The sequence below is a fragment of the Festucalex cinctus genome, chromosome 4, assembly GCF_051991245.1.
Source record: "Festucalex cinctus isolate MCC-2025b chromosome 4, RoL_Fcin_1.0, whole genome shotgun sequence".
Taxonomy (NCBI): Eukaryota; Metazoa; Chordata; class Actinopteri; order Syngnathiformes; family Syngnathidae; genus Festucalex; species Festucalex cinctus.
In genome coordinates, this window is record NC_135414.1 from 26,746,230 (window position 1) to 26,765,292 (window position 19,063).

Consider the following 19,063-nt stretch of genomic DNA (forward strand, 5'->3'; position numbering starts at 1 on the left):
TTTAGTTCTTTAATAAATGCTTACTTTTAGTTTAGTTAGTTTCAGTATTAGTTTTAGTTTTTTTTGCGTATTACTTGTGTGCAATATTTAAAAAACACCATGGGCGTCATTATTCCGGTTTGTATCAAAATAAATCTACTAAACATCACATTTAAAATCATCCCCAAAGGCTCATGCATTCAATTAATGACCAAAGACTAAAACGAAGAACACTTTTGCTATAATTATAGTTAGTTTTATTTTAGTTGGTTTTGTAAACCTAAAATGTAATTTCAGTTAGTTTTTTTTTTTTTTTTTTTTTTTAAAGCATCTTCGTTTTTATTTTATTTCGTTAACGAAATTGTTTTTTGAATTTTAGTTTTTTTTGTTAGTTTTGGTTGACTAAAATAACCTTTAATAGCACCTGTGTTTTTTTTTAATACCCTCCCTTCTTACTTTGACCATCTCCAAACATTTTTGTTTTTATTTTATTTGAACTGAGTCAAATGCCATTTTTCTTTTTTACTTTTTCTTTTTAAGACACTCACCCAGATGTCTTCATCTTCATCGCGGTCCCTTTGGCCATTTTTAGCATATGTCGCGGGCCACTGAAAAATGGACGGCGGGCCGCAAATGGCCCCCGGGACGTAGTTTGAACACCCCTGGTATAGAAAGATGTGGCAGAGGGTCGAGTGTAGAATGAGTCGGCTTATTCAGAAGAAAAAATGAGATAAGAGGAGCGTTGACAGGTGGGAGTAGAAATGTGGAGGTAAATGAGGAGGGAGGAAGAGACTGCGTCTACATGCCGCTAATCTGTTGATGGTTGAGGGGAAGCACACAATGAGCTATTATCTAAGACTTAGCCTTAGCTGCAGCCTGATGCTCACGACAAAAGCGGGTTTCAGCACCTTCGCGTGCCCTCCATGCACCGAAACGCACGCGGGGATCGCTTATCAAGGCAGAATATCATCAGAATGATGGTAATAAGAACACGTTTTCGGTAAATGACAAAAGGAAGTAAGAAAGAAACGTTTCCTTTTGCTAAAAAAGTTGAAGAAAGTTATTCTTACCATTTGTAGGAGCCACATGTTATTTTTGCTATTCGCAGTAGATGACCACAGGTGGCAGTGTAGGCACTACCTGAACCTTTCCACCCTTCCTCCCTATACTTTTTAAGCACAGGTGTCGGTGATTGGGAGATGGGGAGTGGAAGGTCATGCGGTTTTTACCACTCGCAAGCACTCGCAAACATTGCATTTCTACATTGACTATAAGGATAGAATTTCAGTTGTGGAGTTAGCAGCATAATTCATGCTACCTTTGGTTTGGTTTAAATCATTGAAGCTATTTTTTTTTTGTGGACAATTATTGAATAAGTCGAGCGTGTCAAAAACATCACCCACCTCCATCCACGGCGACTACAGGACCCAAGGTTAGTCGCTACACCATTTTTTTCTTGTAATTTCAAATGCTGTGATCCTTTAGCATGGCACGGAAGATTGTGATTCCTCAAAATTGATATGAATCATTTGTAAACGGTACAAAACAATGCAAATGGGTAACATTTTGACAGTTATTGAGCACAGATTTTTTTTTGCCACTTATAGGATTCTGTTTTCATGCCCAGTGCAAGTCTGTTCACATGGATGATGTCATGTCTGGGTCACGTTGGAGTTCATGACCTGTTAAGTTTGGGTTCATGACCGTGAGGTCAAGCGTCTGTTATGTACTGATGTAATAAGTGTCTGTTTTGAACTGATGTGACAACATCTAGTTCCAACTGGTTTTAGGCTATGTGATGCTACGTGATGTCAAGAGCTTTGTGATGTCAATCTTTAATCCTTTACTTAGTCACAACCAATCAGATCGCTTCACTGTCTGTAGTAGCGGTCTGAGAAGTGTGTGTGTGTTTGTGGAATTATTTCTTCTGTTACCACTGTCTCTCTGTGCAACTCTCTTTGTTTCTCGTCTAGTCAAGTTTGTTCCACGGCTCTCGATGTGAGGAAATAGTTAAAATCTTATTTGTGTCTGCGCTTTGGGATCCAACCTTCAGCACATGACAGGTGAACCTGTTTTCATGGACAGGCGTAAGTAGAAAGATTTGTTTACACCGTTGTGGGAGTGAACACAACTGCCTTACTTCCTGGCCACTTAAAGCGGCTCATTCCCATTTGATTTAGCGCAGGAGAGGCGCACACAGTCTTTGGCATTGTGGAAGCAGAAATAGTCCATACAGAAGATCAAGGCGGGCTCAGTACATTTATAAGGAACTGCGAGCAGACACCACAGGTGGATGATGTAAAGTTGGACTGGGCTGCTGTAAAGTTGACAATGAGGATGATGATGATAATAATAATGCGTTCAATAAATTGGTTTCTACAATGATTCAGCGGGTTTGATGCAGCTGTCATATTTATGAGTGAAATACGATTCCAACAACCATACATATCAGTGGGCGCAAAATCTCTACCTGTACCTCAATCAAATTAACCAAATTAGCATTACACCACCTGTGCCACAACTTAGACATGCTCCAAGCTGGTCTAAGGTCTCGTCTACTTTCTGTCACCAAATTGGCAGGTGCACGTAGAAAAATTGTTTAGGTTTTCTTTCAATTGAATATATATATATCATAATATAGTTGTTGGATATGAATCATTTTTCATTTTTTGACATACAGTGAAAAGAAACATGCCGTGTCATTTATTTTCAAATCAAAGGATATATATATATATATATATATATATATATATATATATATATATATATATATATATATATATATATATATATATATATATAAAATCGTACATTCAGAAATGCATAAAAGATGTAGTAATGATGAAATATGAAGTAAATTGCTGCTTATCACCGTTAAACTTGTCATGACCTTGTTTTTTCATTGCATTTCTGTTATATCTTGAAAGGGCTTGATTTTATTGAAGCAACAATATCTCCATCCAGTACACATTTATTCATACTGATATCATCAACGCTATATGTGACATAAGCTGCAAATACCGGTCGGATTTTTTCCATAATTACAAGCCAGTGCCTGCTGTAAAATGTAGAAAGTCAGACCATTTACATCGCAGCAAACGGTCTTGCTGAACTGCAATGCCGCTCTTGGTGGCTTGGTTTCTCTGCTTGAAATTAGATGGCCATCAACACTGGCTTGTAATGGAATGGTCGTCTCTTTGCTGTGATTTCCCACTTTGCCCCGGGCATAATTACAACAGTGGTTAGGCCACATCTCATGATAAAGGCAATTTGGCCTCTTGTATTTATACCCTTTCCAGTCATTTTCTTTCTCCGGGAAAAGTGATTTGTCATTTGTAACTGTGCACAGGAGGTCCTCCTGCATGCTCACCAGAGAAACAAATGGCGTTTTCCAATTGCCCTCTACATTAGGCTTTGCATAAATTTAGTCAATATTGTGCATTAGGAGCTGTAAAGCTTAACATTTCAATTAATATTTAATTCTGAACTTGCCGCATGGTCATTTACAGCGAAGGGTGAATTTGGTTTAAACATCTGCACTTCCTTCTGAGGTTAGTTTTCGTTTTGGGCTTCAATAAATGACACTCACGTGCACATTTAGGTTTTTGTTGAGCTCCTTTTACAGTTTACTGAAAAAATAAAATTAAATACAATTAAATAAAATACACTTTGCTTCGTATTACAATGGTAACTTGATACCAGTTGCCCCCCTCCCAGAAAAACACCCAAAATTTGCAATCTATTTAATAATAACAAAAGTAGCACTATATTATCTTATAAAAACATACAGTAATAACAATAATTTGTCACACTTTCTCCTTCAACTGTTGATTAAAGGGTAACAACATTGGCTATCTATCTATCTATCTATCTATCTATCTATCTATCTATCTATCTAGCTAATTATCTATCTGCTAGCTAGCTAATTATCTATCTGCTAGCTAGCTAATAATCTATTTAGCTAGCTAATTATCTATTTAGCTAGCTAATTATGTATTTAGCTAGCTAATCATTCAATTATCTATCTATCCATCTATTCATCTATCTATCTATCTATCTATCTATCTATCTATCTATCTGCTAGCTAGCTAATTATCTATCTGCTAGCTAGCTAATTATCTATCTGCTAGCTAGCTAATTATCTATCTGCTAGCTAGCTAATTATTTATTTAGCGAGCTAATTATCTATTTAGCTAGCTAATTATCTATTTAGCTAGCTAATCATTCAATTATCTATCTATCTATCTATCTATCTATCTATCTATCTATCCAGCCATCTATCCAGCCATCTATCCATCTATCCATCTATCTATCTATCCATCTATCCATCTATCCATCTATCCATCTATCCATCTATCCATCTATCCATCTATCCATCTATCCATCTATCTATCTATCTATCCATACATATCCACATATGAAACTTGCATGTCTGTGTATTGCACAGACAATGCAATGATGATATTTTTTGATATTGTGCAGCCCTCATAACACTGTTTGAGCATTCTGGGGGGGATCACTATAAATCACATAATGCTTAGGCAAATGGACAAAAACATGCCTCATTTGGAACACAGTGTAACTTATAGTACATAGTGCTGGGCTGAATAGTCATCCTTTTGTCCAAGTGATCAACATAAATTCTAGATTTTTATTTATTTTTTGTTAATCCACATTTTCTGTAATAAACTCTGCGGTCGTCCATTCCTGTACTGGAAACAGGAGGGAGGCCAGATTTGACACCAATCTTGTTAAAAAGCTGACGTCACTGCACTGACTAAGACACAACGGCGTGAAGTCACACAGCTCCTCTCTTTTCCTATAATTGACGTCTGGTCGTTTCCATTTCCTGTGCATCCTTTACTTTTCATTCTTTTCTATTTCCTTCCCCTCTTTTACCTTTATCCTTTCTTTCCCTCACCTTCACTTCAAACTTATTTGCTTTCTTCTGCGTTCCTCCCATTTCCATCCTTTTCCTCTCCGTTTTTTTTGCTTACCTCTTTCCCTTTTCTTTCATTTTCTTCTTCACCTCTTATTCCTTGGTCCTTTCCTTTCTCGCCCTTCTTCTTCTCTGGTCTCCTCCCTGCATCCTTCCTCTCCTCCCCACTTGTCGTTTCCTCGTGTGGATGTCAGCAGGCGTCCGTTGGCATCCACTAGGCTGGTGCTGAGCTGAGCTGTCGTTTCTAAACGATGGCTAAATTTAACTAAATGACTTCCTCCACTCGCATCTGATTTAATGTACCCCCCCCTCCCCACCACTCTTCCTCACTCTGGGTCTTTCTCTCACCGTCTCATCCTTTGCAGCTCCTCCTGCCCGCTTTTTCCTCCTTCCTTCCTCTCTCGCACTCCCTTTCCCAAATAGGCGTGAATCTTGTTTACCTTTTTTTATTCATCTCATTTGGCCCACTCTTCATCTCACGCCTTTTTCCGCAAATGTCTTTTCAGCTTGCTCCGCGTCGGAATCTTTGTCGTGCCGATGTTGGAGTACCGTATTCATTTTAGTGTTACATGCAGGCAATTGCATTTGTGTCGGTCCCATTGATTTGCTTTTATGTCTGCTGTCCTCACTAATGTGCTTTGACTGGAAGTTGTGATTAATTAGAGCGTAGACATTTTACCTGAGATTTATGGTCACAAAAACGGGGACGAGAGGAGAAGAGTGTGAAAAATCGTCTGTCAGTGGTGACTCAGCACACCAATAAGCTCATCTTTGTCAAGATGTAATTATTCCCTAACAACCACTCTGCAGTACTGCTGAATTATATATCGCTCATTAGATTAGCACGTGTGCGGTCTTGCTATATAATTAAGTCACGATCCAATATGTTACGTTGGAGCCGCATCGTTCCATATTTTGGGGGGGCATCCGGTTATTTATACATTTATGATTTCTCTACTTGTACGTAAGTGCTGAAGTTGATATTATAACATATCAGCCAAATACAAACTGTACTTTTAATAGATCCCTTGAGCAGCCCAAGTAATTTTTTATTATTATTAAATACAGCACAAGTACTGCAATCTTCGTGTTTCTCAACTTTTGATTTGTTGGGTTACATCCTACGATTCGTGACTTGGGTGGGAATTTCGTGTAACATAAACAGAGTTAAGTTTTCATATTCCCTATGTGCTTGTGTGGGTTTTCTCTGAGTACTCGTCCTCACTTCCACATTCTGAATTGATGCATGTTTGGTTAATTGAAGTCCCTTTATTGCCTACTGGTGTGAATGGAAGTGTAAAATGTTGTTTTTCCATATGTCCCCTGTGATTGGCTGCCGATCGGTCCATCCAGGGTGTACCCGTGTCAGGTGAGGTGTGGCGTTAAGACCCAAACGCAGACAAGGTACACTCAAAAATAACCCAGCTATGGGTAAAAAAAATGGACCGATCCTCTACTTGGGACTCTTTGACCCAACTTTGAGTCAAGAAATGGGTCTTTTAGTGTAAAACAACTCATAAATATGGGTCAGATCCTCTAATTGGGTCTATTTGGCCCAACTTTGGGTCATTTTGTACAAAACAACCCAGGAAGTTGGGTTAAATTGACCCGTAAAGTGGTCCATTTTTGATCCATAATTGGGTTACTTTTGACCCAACTGATTTTAGACTGTACGGGAGTTGTGAACCAAAACTTTACATGCATATATACAAAGGGCTGGGTTAAGATGGCAGTGAAGAAAACATTGGACCAATAAACCTTGACTAATAAATCTTGAGCTGGCTGTTCGCACAGAAAACCTCCGGTAAGAAACCTTGCAGTCCTGACAAAAGTGTCATTCAGTAACTCTCGCTAGGGCAATGCACAATTCTGTATGACAGAATAAAGGCCTATATGGTAAAAGAACACTGTAGATGAAAATAGAGTAAAATAAAATGAGTAGAAAACCTAAGAGCGACTAATGTAGCAAGTTAGCAACTGTATAGTAACAAATCACATCATCCCACTAATATCACAAAGGGACATAGCAACTGACAACATCAACATCATAACACAATGACCCCATGACCCAACCCAAAACAGTCGTAACAACCTAGCCTCTATCCCAAAGTCATTGTGACCTTGGCCAGGATTAGCAGTGGAACTTGAATGATCTCCATGTTTATGTCCACATGACTTTGTTCAATTTTCATTTGCTTCACTTTAGCAATTTTTGCCCTACCACAAGGAGGAAATCTATTGCTATTGTTGACAGCGTATGACTTATAAAGCACACGTCGAGTTTGAGTCAATAGTAGTTTGACATTTGGGAAAATATTTTGGCTTGCTTTGATCAATATGAAAATGTCAAGTTGAGCGTTGGAAAAAAAAAAAACCTGTCTCTTGCTAACAGACCAAAAATGCACAACTGTTTTGTTTGTTTTTTTCCCCTCACGTTATTGCTACTTTAGAGGGGCAGGACTTTTTTTTTTTTTTCTTTTTCTTTTTCTTTTTTTTTTTAAAATTATCTTTTTATTTGCTCATGGGAAGTGCAATTAGCATCAGCGCAATAGTAGTAAACCTGTTCCTTTTAATCATAACCTCTAACCAAGACAAAGCAATAGCAAAAACATGTCCTCTAACACACTAAACATGTAAAAAAACAAAACAAAAAAACAACAACATTTCAAGACTAATAAAATTACATATCCCGAGAGTTAGTAAACTTCGAAGCACAACTTTAAGTACTATTCTTGAGTCCTCCTAAGGCTTTTCCCGTTCCCTGTTTGTGTCAACAGGGGACATTTTCACAGCAATGACCACAAAGAACCACCCCCCACCCCCTAATCATATTCTTTTCACCTGTTCCGTTGGTCAAAGTTGTTAACTCTCCCTTCACTCTCAGCATGCTCATATTAAACACACATCATCAAAGCAACTCGCTTCTCCCCCTCACATCCTCACTTCATAGCGATTCGGAACCTCTCGTCAGAGAATGGAGGCTTTTTTTTTTTTTTTTTTCCCTTTCTTTTTTTACATTTCAGATGTTAAAAGCTTTCGCGTCACCCTGTTAACACAGCACAGCTTTTCTGTTCCAAGCCAGGACTCAATAGCGGCAGCCGCGATACAGCATGTTCCTTATGTAAAGCCAGGTTGATCTATGCATCACTTCCATAGGGGGAATCCAGATTGTCTCACCTGGGAGGCAATTTGCAAAGTCTGTCTTGGCAGCCGATTTTATATCAGCTCAATCTGCTCTGCCTGACTGATCTGTTAATCAAAGTTATTTACGATTCAACTTGATTAGCTAGCTTGCTAATTAGAACGGTGCTTTTTTTTTTTAATGCATTGGATATCTGTGTTATCAGTTGCTTTCGCTGTGTATCTGCCAGAATAATAATAATTACCATCATCATAATGATAATGATAATAATAATAATAATAATAATAATAATAATAATCATCATCATCATCATCATCATAGTAATAATAATTAGTGCATTCACTTGTTGATGTCGCAGCAATTTGGAATCATCTGAAAAATACACTTCTCAAAATCCAACGTGCATCTTGAAAGCATGAAATTTGTTCTGCTTTCTGAAATATTGAGCCCATCGATCAGTCAAATTTAATGTGGAAGTAAAAAATATCCCCGCATTAGTGATGCCTACCCACAGAGGCTTGAGAGATGGGTAAAATAGAATATGTATGAAAAATCAACGGTTCAATTAGCCTTGTGTCCCATTTAAAATATTCCACCTTGGGATGATAAGAATGCTTTGGTTGATCAATGTTTCGAATTATTGACATCAAACACCGCTTAACTGTACTACTGTAATCTTGTATAATTATTTTAGATATAGTTTTTATTTATTTATTTATTTTGGATGTCCTCTTATGCACAATAAACGCAATAGTGTGATAAACGAAAATAACTATGATGTATGTGATATATAAAAACATAACCAAGTTGGAATATATGATATAGTGTCAATAGAGCCTTGAATATGTTAATGAATCCTAACATCAATTTTTTTTCTGGAACGGTCATTTTTTATGACAATGGCAATTTGGAATTTTTTACATGTCTCGCAGTAAATCGAGCCAATTGCTGGCGCCCCCTAGAATTGCAATAACTCAGTCATTTATGAATATTTTTTTACTTCCAACCACTCAAAATGTTCAGTGGCATCAGACCTATCGATACATATATAGTTTTTATTCATTTATTTCTTTTGGATGCCCTCTATGGACAATAAACACAATAGTGTGCTATGAACGAAAATAACTATAATGTACGTAATATATAACAACAAATCCAAGTTGGAATATATGATATCATGTCATTAAACATGACTGTAAATATCTTCTTTCCTCTGTCCAGCTAATCTATGACTCAGAAGACAACTGTCCATGTTCATATCCAATACCCCACTGCCCCTCTCGTCTCCCATCATCCGTCCTCTCAAGCCTCTTCGGAGCAGCAATGATATAATCGGGAGCGACCTTTGCAATTGCCAACATCGCACAGGGGTCATGATGATTAGTCGACAGTATATCCAAACATCAGCCGCATGAAGTCACGCACCACTGGCGCTATGATGTCACCCTGGAGGCTTTTCGCAAGCTGTAACATCGATGTATCACTAACGCACATGACGTGATCAAGAAGTGGCCGCTGGTGCGTGAGTCAAAACACTTCACACAGCGGTCGGGTTCACAGAGCCGCGCTTTGCACCCGGTCGTGCAGTTCAGCGCGGTTGGCCTCTGTAAATGCGGGAATTGTAAAACGTGATACGATTGGGCTTTTATGGATCTACTAGGCAGGCTGAACAATTTTCAAGCTACCAAACATAATTGTCCAAGTCAGATTTATAGAACTGTATTTGCTTCCATTTACATCTACCTTGAAGTAATCCATTACCCAAATTGTATTTACTCAATATTTATTTACTCAAACAACCTGCACATGCACACAGCCAAAACGTGGGAAAACTACCGTATTTTCCGCACTATAAGGCGCACCTAAAAGCCTTAATTTTTTTCAAAAGCTGAGCATGCGCCTTATAATCCAGTGCGCCTTGTATATGGATCAATATTGAGCCGCAACAGGTCTCACTGTCAAGACGCTAGCGGTGACCCTGCACGATCGGTGACGCGCATGCGCAGAAGATCCCGCCATCTTGGATCACTAGCTAATACTAATACTTTACCTCAGAGAAAATAATAAAACAGCTGTTTATTCATTTTGGAGTTGTCAGAAAGCTGGTTTGTAATCTATTAATAAAGTTTGACTGAACTATCTGACTGTTTTGTTGACATTAACTTTAGCGCAGCACCATCTAATAGATGCATAACGTAACCCCAGCCTCTACTGTAGCGCCTTATATATGAAAAAAGTTTTAAAATATGTCATTCATTGAAGGTGCGCCTTATAGTGCGGAAAATACGGTACAAAACAGCATCAAATTATAAGTGAAATCATTTTCAATATGGAAGGAAATGATAATAAATAAATTACACATATTAATCATTATGCACTGTTTAGTTTGGTCTGAATGGCTATTTTCCCTGCTGGTTTTGAATAACATAGATGACTTGACTTCAGCATTCAACCCGTTTGTTGCTGCAGGCATGATGATGTTTTCCTCATTTAAGCGTGCACACATCCGCGCGTGTTTTTCTTAATTTGCTGGTAGACAGCTATGCGTCTACGCCTTTGAAGATATCCGACTCGCATCGACAGGGTAGACAGCGTCGGTCTGTCTGTTTATACTGCCGTCACGTGTTTATTCACATTTGGAAGAGGCTAATGGGATTCCTTATGTGATGCATATCTAAAAGCGGGACAGGTGGGGCGGGATCAGAATCTTTTTGCTATTATACAGGAGGGATGGTGGCAGTTGAGTCAGAATTATGAATTTGGTTATAATTAGGGGTGTCAAAATTACCGTGTTCATTTTGAGTTAATTTAAATTTCCTTTAACACCACTATTTTTTTCATGCACGATTAATGACTTACTTGGAAGGCCTGTAGGCGACTGGGGGAATTCCAGTGGCAACGCAGCGGATACGTCCACGTCAAAATTTTGCAGTAATAAATTGAATAATAATGCATATATTTGTGGAGACTGGGGTCAAGTTGCATTTTACAATTTTAAAAATGTGCAGAATTGGACAATTTACTTCATGGTATAGATTAGATATCTCTTAATATGAAGAAAAAAAAATGCACCAAGCTGTCACAGTCTTACAAATGCAATTATGCCATCTAGTGGCAAACACATGACAACACAAATCAATATCACACTTGTTTTTTTTGCAGTAGAGTACACCTATTTAATTTTAACTCAGTGTTATGAATTATTATGAAATTACTGTATCAATGACTAAAAAAATTTAGCCATATTTCTATTTGTTTAACATTTTCGCCACTGTTATGTGAACAAGAGTATGAAAAAATATTTTATTGTACTTTTCGGACAGATATTAAGTTTGCAATTCATCATGAGTTAACTATTGAAGATTAATTACAATGAAAAATGTTAAGTACGGCACAGTATTGGCAGTCCCATAGCAATATATGATAACTAACAATTGCCAGACAAGCAGACATTGAGTACTGTTTTAGTTTATATGCAGTGTGCCAACCATCACTTGTTTTGAATCAATTCCGTATCTTTTGCCACTCAAAATTTGAAAGAGTAAATGATAACTGGAGCTTATATAAATTAAGTACAAAATTCCACATATGACATTTCTATGTAATGTTTTTTCATTGGCGACAGTAGAAATTATTAGCTGACCCCAAACAAAAAGACCACCTATTGCCATCATATGGAACCACAGCTTTATTTGCAATCCACTGAGCTGCCCAGACCGTGACTTCAATCAATGAAAATTCAATGCTTATGAAAATATGTCACAGGGTTAATATTGTCACCATACATTTTTTTCATTCAGCCGTTCTCTTAGAATGAGAAAAAATATATAAAGAGGTGCTGAACTGGAGTGATATGAATGTCCTATGCGCGTACTCTTTTCATCGGTTTTCTATCAAATTACTTGAGGCCATTATTGGCATCCTACAGATCTCAACTCGCCATCATAGAGAGGCTTTATCCACTGAATAGCGGACAATCAGCACAGTGGTGGATGCTGATGGGAGGCTGATGCTGCTTCAGTCGCTCAATGCAGGTGGCCCGAGGAAAAGAAAGACGGCAACGAGATGGATTTGGTAATCCTCCTCGAAATGGATTGCACATCTACGGGAAGATCTTTTCATTGTAGTCAAGAAAAAAAAACATGGACCAAGATTCTCTTTGAATTACTGCCAATTGTCAATTCTTGTACCTGCATTTGATGATGAATGGAAGATTAATTCAGGGTATTATTATGAGTCAAAGTAAGGTTTGATGAAAATAAAAACATGAACTGACAAAGACAAAAACGTAGTAGTTTGTTAGTTCTTGTTTGGTAAAAATATTTGTTTTTATTTTATCTATTGTAGTTTTAATTGTGGGAATGCTGAAGCATTCCCACACATACAGTATGTTATTGTGAATTTTATACTCCACACTTTTTTGCCGCCTAACAACTCCCCCATAATACTTCCAATTTACATTGTTCAAATTTCAACTGGCTTAAAAAATTCACGACTCCAAGGGTATATATCGTCCGATTTCACATTACTTACAGTATTTGCACAATTTAACATTTAATATCAACGTTTTCCCATTTATTTTCAACGGGACAGTCATTTAACTTCTTCTAAGTATCACTTTCCACGCCCACTTCCATACATATAACTTATAATCATTGCCAGGTGTCTGATACTGCTCGGTGGCACAGTTGGTAAAGCGATTGCTTTCAGAATTCCCACGCAATTTCTCCAGGAATTGCACGTAGTCTAGTTCAATTAGTTTTTGTTAACTATTATAACCATGCGGGCCAATAGAAACATAACTGATTGTTCAATTTTGAGGACTGAAATGTCTAAACGCAACAGCAAGTTGCCAGAAAATACGGTACTCTGAAATTATCAGTTTTTCTAGGCAGGATATCTTCTGGAGCATGTGCACGACATTCACGAATATTCATCGCACTATCTCTCGGATTAACAGTACATCCACTGGTTTGTCATAAATTACTGCAATAATACCTCATTCTTTAATACTTGTCATGTGTTATCCTCGTGATCTCTTCTCTTCTCTTCTCTTCTCTTCTCTTCTCTTCTCTTCTCTTCTCTTCTCTATTCATCCTTGCAGGAGATTTACGGACCAGCCGCACATCCACTCGGTGACATTAATTCTGAAAAGTGACAAGCAACAAATCAGGCTTCTTTGAAATGTATCAAAAAACCCCAACTAAATATGTGTAGCCTTTATTCATACGCGGCGTAACATGATGTCCTCAAAGAACCCGCAGGAGCTGCTTTTGTGTAGTGAAGCATCAAAATGGCCTTTTTTTTTTGGTTTTGTTTGAAATAACAATGAAAGCTATTATACAAGTATCTGTAGGCAAATATTTCAATCTTAGGACTTCAGAACGATTGATTCCACATACCTTGTTTACCTTTTCTGTTTTTCTCATCAGGGGTCATCCTTTTCCATCTCAACCCATCTTTTCTCTTGACATATGTCAGCTTTTTTCTTTAGGCCTCTTGTTCTTTTGCTTGGTAGCCCCATCCCCATTATCCATCCATTTTCTGAACCGCTTGTTCCTCACAAGGGTTGCTGGAGCCTATCTCAGCTGGCTACGGGCAGTAGGCGGGGTACACCCTGAACTGGTTGCCAGCCAATCGCAGATCCCCGTTATCCTTCTCCCAATATCTGAGCATGAACAAGCCATCTTATTCTGATCTGCCTTAACTTTTGTCGCCACATCATCTAACCTTGTCTGTCCCTCTGATGAGCTCATGTTTTCGGCAATAAAGAAAAAGAGGATTGATGTTAAAAAACTGCTTGAGTCACTGTCTTTAGAAACTAAAGACCAAATTCGAAATCTTGGGGTACTAATAGACTCAGACCTAACCGTCAGCAATCATATCAAATTCATCACTAAAAGAACCTTTTACCAGCTGAAAAACATATCCACACTGAAGTACTTAAGGATTTACACTGGCTCCCAATCAGCTGTAGAATCGATTTTAACTCTTTGACTGCCAAAAACGTTTAATCACGATTAATAAAATCACAATGTATGCCGCCATAAACGGTAAATGACGTCAACTACGTTTTTTTTTTTTTTTTTTTTTTTTTTAAATCAATGGGCAGTGCAACATCAACGTGCAGCGCTGCCTGGTCAATGGGTTGTGGAATCAAAAACACTCACTAACTATGGCCACTAGATGGCAGCATTGTATCTCTTCAATGGGCTGCCCGTGTATCAAATTACAATGATGACGAAATCTGATGAAACAGAACGTTTTCAAGGATGACGTGAATGATAACGTTTTGATAACGTGGCAGTAAAAGAGTTAAAGTTCTGCTACTCGTCTATAAATCACTAAATGGTTTGGGCCCTGAATATAGCCAAGAAATGCTGATTGAGTACAAACCCAGCAGGGCTCTGAGCTCTACAGACTTGGGCCAACTAGTGGAACCCAGAGTTCGAAGCAAACATGGTGAAGCTGCATTTAGCTATTATGCTGCATACAGATGGAATAGGCTGCCAACAGAAGTGAAGTCAGCCCCGAGTGTAAATGCTTTTAAATCCAGGTTAAAAACTTTGCTTTTTTTCTTATACCTTTGATTAGGGACTTTTAAACAGCTTTAATTAAGTTTTTTTTTTTTTCCTTTTTAATTATTATTTTTATTATTTTAAACTTCCTCATGCTAAATGTTTTAAAGTTTGTTGAATAATGTTTTAAGATTGTTATTGTGCTATACAAATAAACTTGCCTTGCCTTGCCTCATTTGTAATCCTATCCGATCTGGCCATTCTTAACTCAATTGCTCCCAATAACGTGTAAATACGTTTTTTTTAATGTTCTAAGTATCCCAAAGACGTATTTATGTTTTTTTTGTTTTGTTTTGTTTTAATGCTAGAGCATACAGAAGGCTTTGATGCAGCCTCTCAACTACAAAGAACGGTTGCAGAAATGGTAGTTATTACACAAACGGCCAGCAGGTGGCAGCAGAGCAAAGGAGATCAACCAGGGCCATGTAGAAAAAAAAGCTCATTTACTTACAATTTTGAATAGATTTGTGAAAACTGATGAAACTTAGCTCTCTTCTCATGCTAATTGCTGCAGAACTGAAACAGATAGAAACATACTTTTTTTTCTGATGAAAGAAGAGACTTTAATCTTTCTTTTGATAGGTTCCATGCTTTTATAGCAATAGAACACAATATTCTGTGGGCCTTGCAAAATCAGTCAAAATCCAGTAAGACAGCCGGGAGCGAACGGGACTGCTTCTGTGAAAATGGCTGGGAGTGAATGAGTTATAGAGAACACCATTTTCATCTGCATCTCCTTTCTAAATGCTCCTGCAGATCACATTGTCATTTGGTGGATTCCAGTCTAACCTCATCTTTAAGTCTATCCATCACTATATGAAAGAAGAACGGGCTCAGAGTTGATCCCTGAGTCCTACCTCAACCCTAAACTCCTCTGGCATAACCAATGGCACACCTCTCACCACTTCCTTACAGCGTTCATACTGTGCATCTGCCACTCCAGTCTCGCTCATGCAGTGCCACAGATCCTATCTGGGACCTTGTCATCGGCTTAGATTTATAAAGACACAATGCAGCTGCTTCTGACCTTCTCTGTACTTATACATCAACTTCTTCTTCTGCCTTCCTCTACTTCCTTGGCTACCATCCTGCTGCTCACAAATGCTCCCTTGTCTAGCTTCCATTACTCGAGCACATAAGGATGCTTAGGAGCTCACATTTACATTTTAGCTGAAAAGACTCATGTTGACCAGCCTCTTTAGATTAGAAAGTACATAGTTGTGGTTGAGAGTTGGGAATAAAAAAAAAACAAAAAAAAAAAAAAAACCCCAACTAACTGGTCTGCTCATAATCATAATCCTGAATGGCAAATGCTTGAAGAAGGATTGTGAGTGATCAAAGGCTAACATATGACTCACTTCAACAAGAAACTTCACATTCAGCAGTAAAGTTCCACGGGAGACATATTAACAGGTCTTATTAAACTTTTTTTTTTTTTTTTTTTTAAATGAAAACCGTTTGCAGGATTTTAATAACGCGTCTGTGGCATGCTTTTGTGAAGCCCCCACAAGAATTTTAGACCCTGATTGAAATGTGCTTATTTATAGATGGTGGACTTGTCTCATGCAAATACGACAACTAATAACATGACTGCTTTCTGGTCATTACAGTTTTCAGTTGTAAAGCCTTTTTTTGTATTAAGCCTTCTTCACATGACAAGAAAGTCTAGAGAATTAAGACAACCCAACCGGTGTCCACTCCAAACAGAAGCCTGTTCCCTTTGATGCTTGACGGCAGACGAGACAGATATAAAAGTGAAATTGTTCCTGTATCCAATTCGACTTTTAATGCCAGGAAGTAATTTTCTGGAGCTGACCAAGTGCATTAAAATGCCACTGCCATTTAAAAATGCAAAGGCTTTTATCGATACTCGAAGAGATGATATAGTATAATGTGCGTAGTGTGACGTGAATCATTGCAACATCGCGATAGACCAAATAAAAGAGACAACAAAATATGCAGTAAAATGCCTGATTGTATATTAGCAACACATCAGTCATTGATAAATGGCTAGATGGATACACTAAAAGGAGCTTTGCTTCCTCCCTCGATGCATCCGAAAAATGCTGACTCAGCGTTTGTTAACCAACAGCACTTTGACAGTGCATGCCCAGCAGTAATGTTAGGTCCATATCTCACTGTATAACTTTCATCACGGTACATTTTAAAGTGACCGAGACGCTAGCAATACAAATGCAGGCAGCTTTTACGGTACTGTCCAAAAAAGATGCCACTGACTTTGTTGTTTTAATTGCCTTTTTTTTTTCTTTTTTCTCAGTAGTAATTTAGACATGGTAAAACAGATGAGTAGAGCAGGATTGTTTTGTTTCAAAATCAAACAAACAAATAAACAATCGCCACTAAACTTTGTAGCGGATTGGTGTACAGTCAAAAATAACAATCAATTCAAAACAATAATTTGCACTTTCATAGTTGTCCAGTTATCCCCAAAAGAGCAGAAAATTTGGCTCAGATTATCTATCCATCCATCCATCCATCTTCTTAACCGCTTGCTCCTCACAAGGGTCGGGAGGGGTGCTGGAGCTTATCCCAGCTGGCTTCAGGCAGTAGGCGGGGCACACCCTGAACTGGTTGCCAGCCAATCACAGGGCAAGACTCAGATTAAGTTTATTTTATTAATCCTAGTGACGAGAAAATGAAGCTTCATGAAGCACTTGCAATATTTTTTGGGGCTCCTCTAGATGGTGCCCTTGGCTTAAAGATAAAGGCTAATGCAATGGAAAATGGGCTGCGTCAAAAATACTTGTGCTTCCGACTTTGTGCCCCTCGGTTGCGCGTTCGCAACCTGGACCGGAACCAAACTCAAGTGCAAAATCACGGAAGTGGGAAGTCCCGCCTCTTCCGTGGCATATACCCCATAGGAAGTCTGATGTGTCGCCATTCAGCGTCCTGAGTTTCTTAGATGCAAAGAAAGAAAAAAAGGTCTAGCTCTGCCCCTTTAAAGGCAAACACAGTAAGAAAATGAAGAGGTATACAACTTTGAATTTTCCACTGTATACAATTTACATACCTTTAAAATGTTTTATTCTGGCTATGAACCGTGTTCCATGTTAATCCACATTTTTTGCACTCTTGTTCAGGTAATTGCCCTCAAGTAATGCCCTCTTTCGATTTCATGCCTTCTTAAAATCCGAAGTGGCCATCGAGCCAGCACTTTACTGTTGGTCTCAAGACATTAACTACCAACATGCAGTTCATATAAAATGCACTCTAATCTAATTAGGTGACTCAACCCATTCAGATCACTTACGATGTGTCAGAAAATGTGAACTTGTGCCGTACTTGAAACTACTGGAGGAGCAATTGAAGAAAACATGGAAAGTGTGGAAACATATTTAGGCAAGTGTTCTAATGAGAATTTAGTAGGGCAGGGTACAGAAAGTTAAGCATTATATTCCATTCATAACTGGACATTTATGGGCTTTATCTGGCTAAATGTCCTCAAAATGACTCCTACCATCATAGGACAAGCGACGGACAAACTCAGTATGACCAATTATGGCCGAAAGACCCTCAATGCGAACACAATGGGGCATATATTGTTTTCCGGTCTATGATCTGCTTGTCTTATAAGCAAAGGAGCAAATTAGAGGGCGAAAGAGAAATTGGAGGGGGAGCGCTAGCGTCTGGGGCTTGGAAGGCCGGAGCTCTCAGACAGCTTAATCAATAAGTGCAGCTCCATCAAAGAGCGTCTGGCAGGCCAAAGACATCGAATTGTTCAGCTCTTACTGCCTTACCCCTCAGAGTGACTTGACACTCTGGGACAGGGTGAGGACGAAGAGGGCGGCGGGGATGGATGGAATGATGAGGAGGGCGACGGGGAATAAGGGAATCGCAAGATAATGAAGCAGCGGGAAGACGGACCCAATAATAATGAGGGTGAAAACCTGTTTTGTTTTTCAGTGTAAAAGTTATATATCGTATATATTTCCGCTACGATGCCATTATGTCATATAACAAAACGCATTAAATCATTGATGTGGCTTGAAAGACAGCTGCTGATGCTTGAAACTAAAAAATATATGATATGTTGTGTGTGTGTGTGTGTGTGTGAGAGCGCTCATGCATCACCATGATTACAATTTCACATACTGATGATGTCTGAGAAAAACAGTGAGCACCATCCTGAACGTTAAAGACTCATTTACAATGCATGTTCTTATTAACATAACAAAGAAAATTACACATTATGTCTTTAAAACATTTAACAAAACTTGCCTCCCGTTAGCTTAATGCTAAAACACAATTAAAAAAAATGTCATAAATGGGCTAATGAGGTGCATCGCATACTTGCAGTGTTAACCCTTTCAGAAATGGATATTTAAACACAAAGATGGAGTGACAACATAAATGGCTAATATAACAATACTAAAAGGCATATATTCTTTATCCTCTGCCAAAAAA

The 19,063-nt window shown here is 38.3% G+C and overlaps 1 protein-coding gene and 1 long non-coding RNA gene across 2 annotated transcripts in view; both read left to right on the forward strand.

The window, feature by feature from the left end:
- The window catches only part of LOC144017967 (CUB and sushi domain-containing protein 1-like), a 454,419-nt gene that overhangs the window by 56,896 nt on the left and 378,460 nt on the right, over positions 1–19,063 (forward strand). The window lies entirely within an intron of this gene.
- Positions 1,194–19,063, forward strand: part of LOC144016950 (uncharacterized) — an 87,884-nt gene continuing 70,014 nt past the window's right edge. The window contains exon 1 of the long non-coding RNA XR_013283042.1: positions 1,194–1,411. This is a non-coding gene — a long non-coding RNA (uncharacterized LOC144016950). The remainder of the gene's footprint in view (positions 1,412–19,063) is intronic.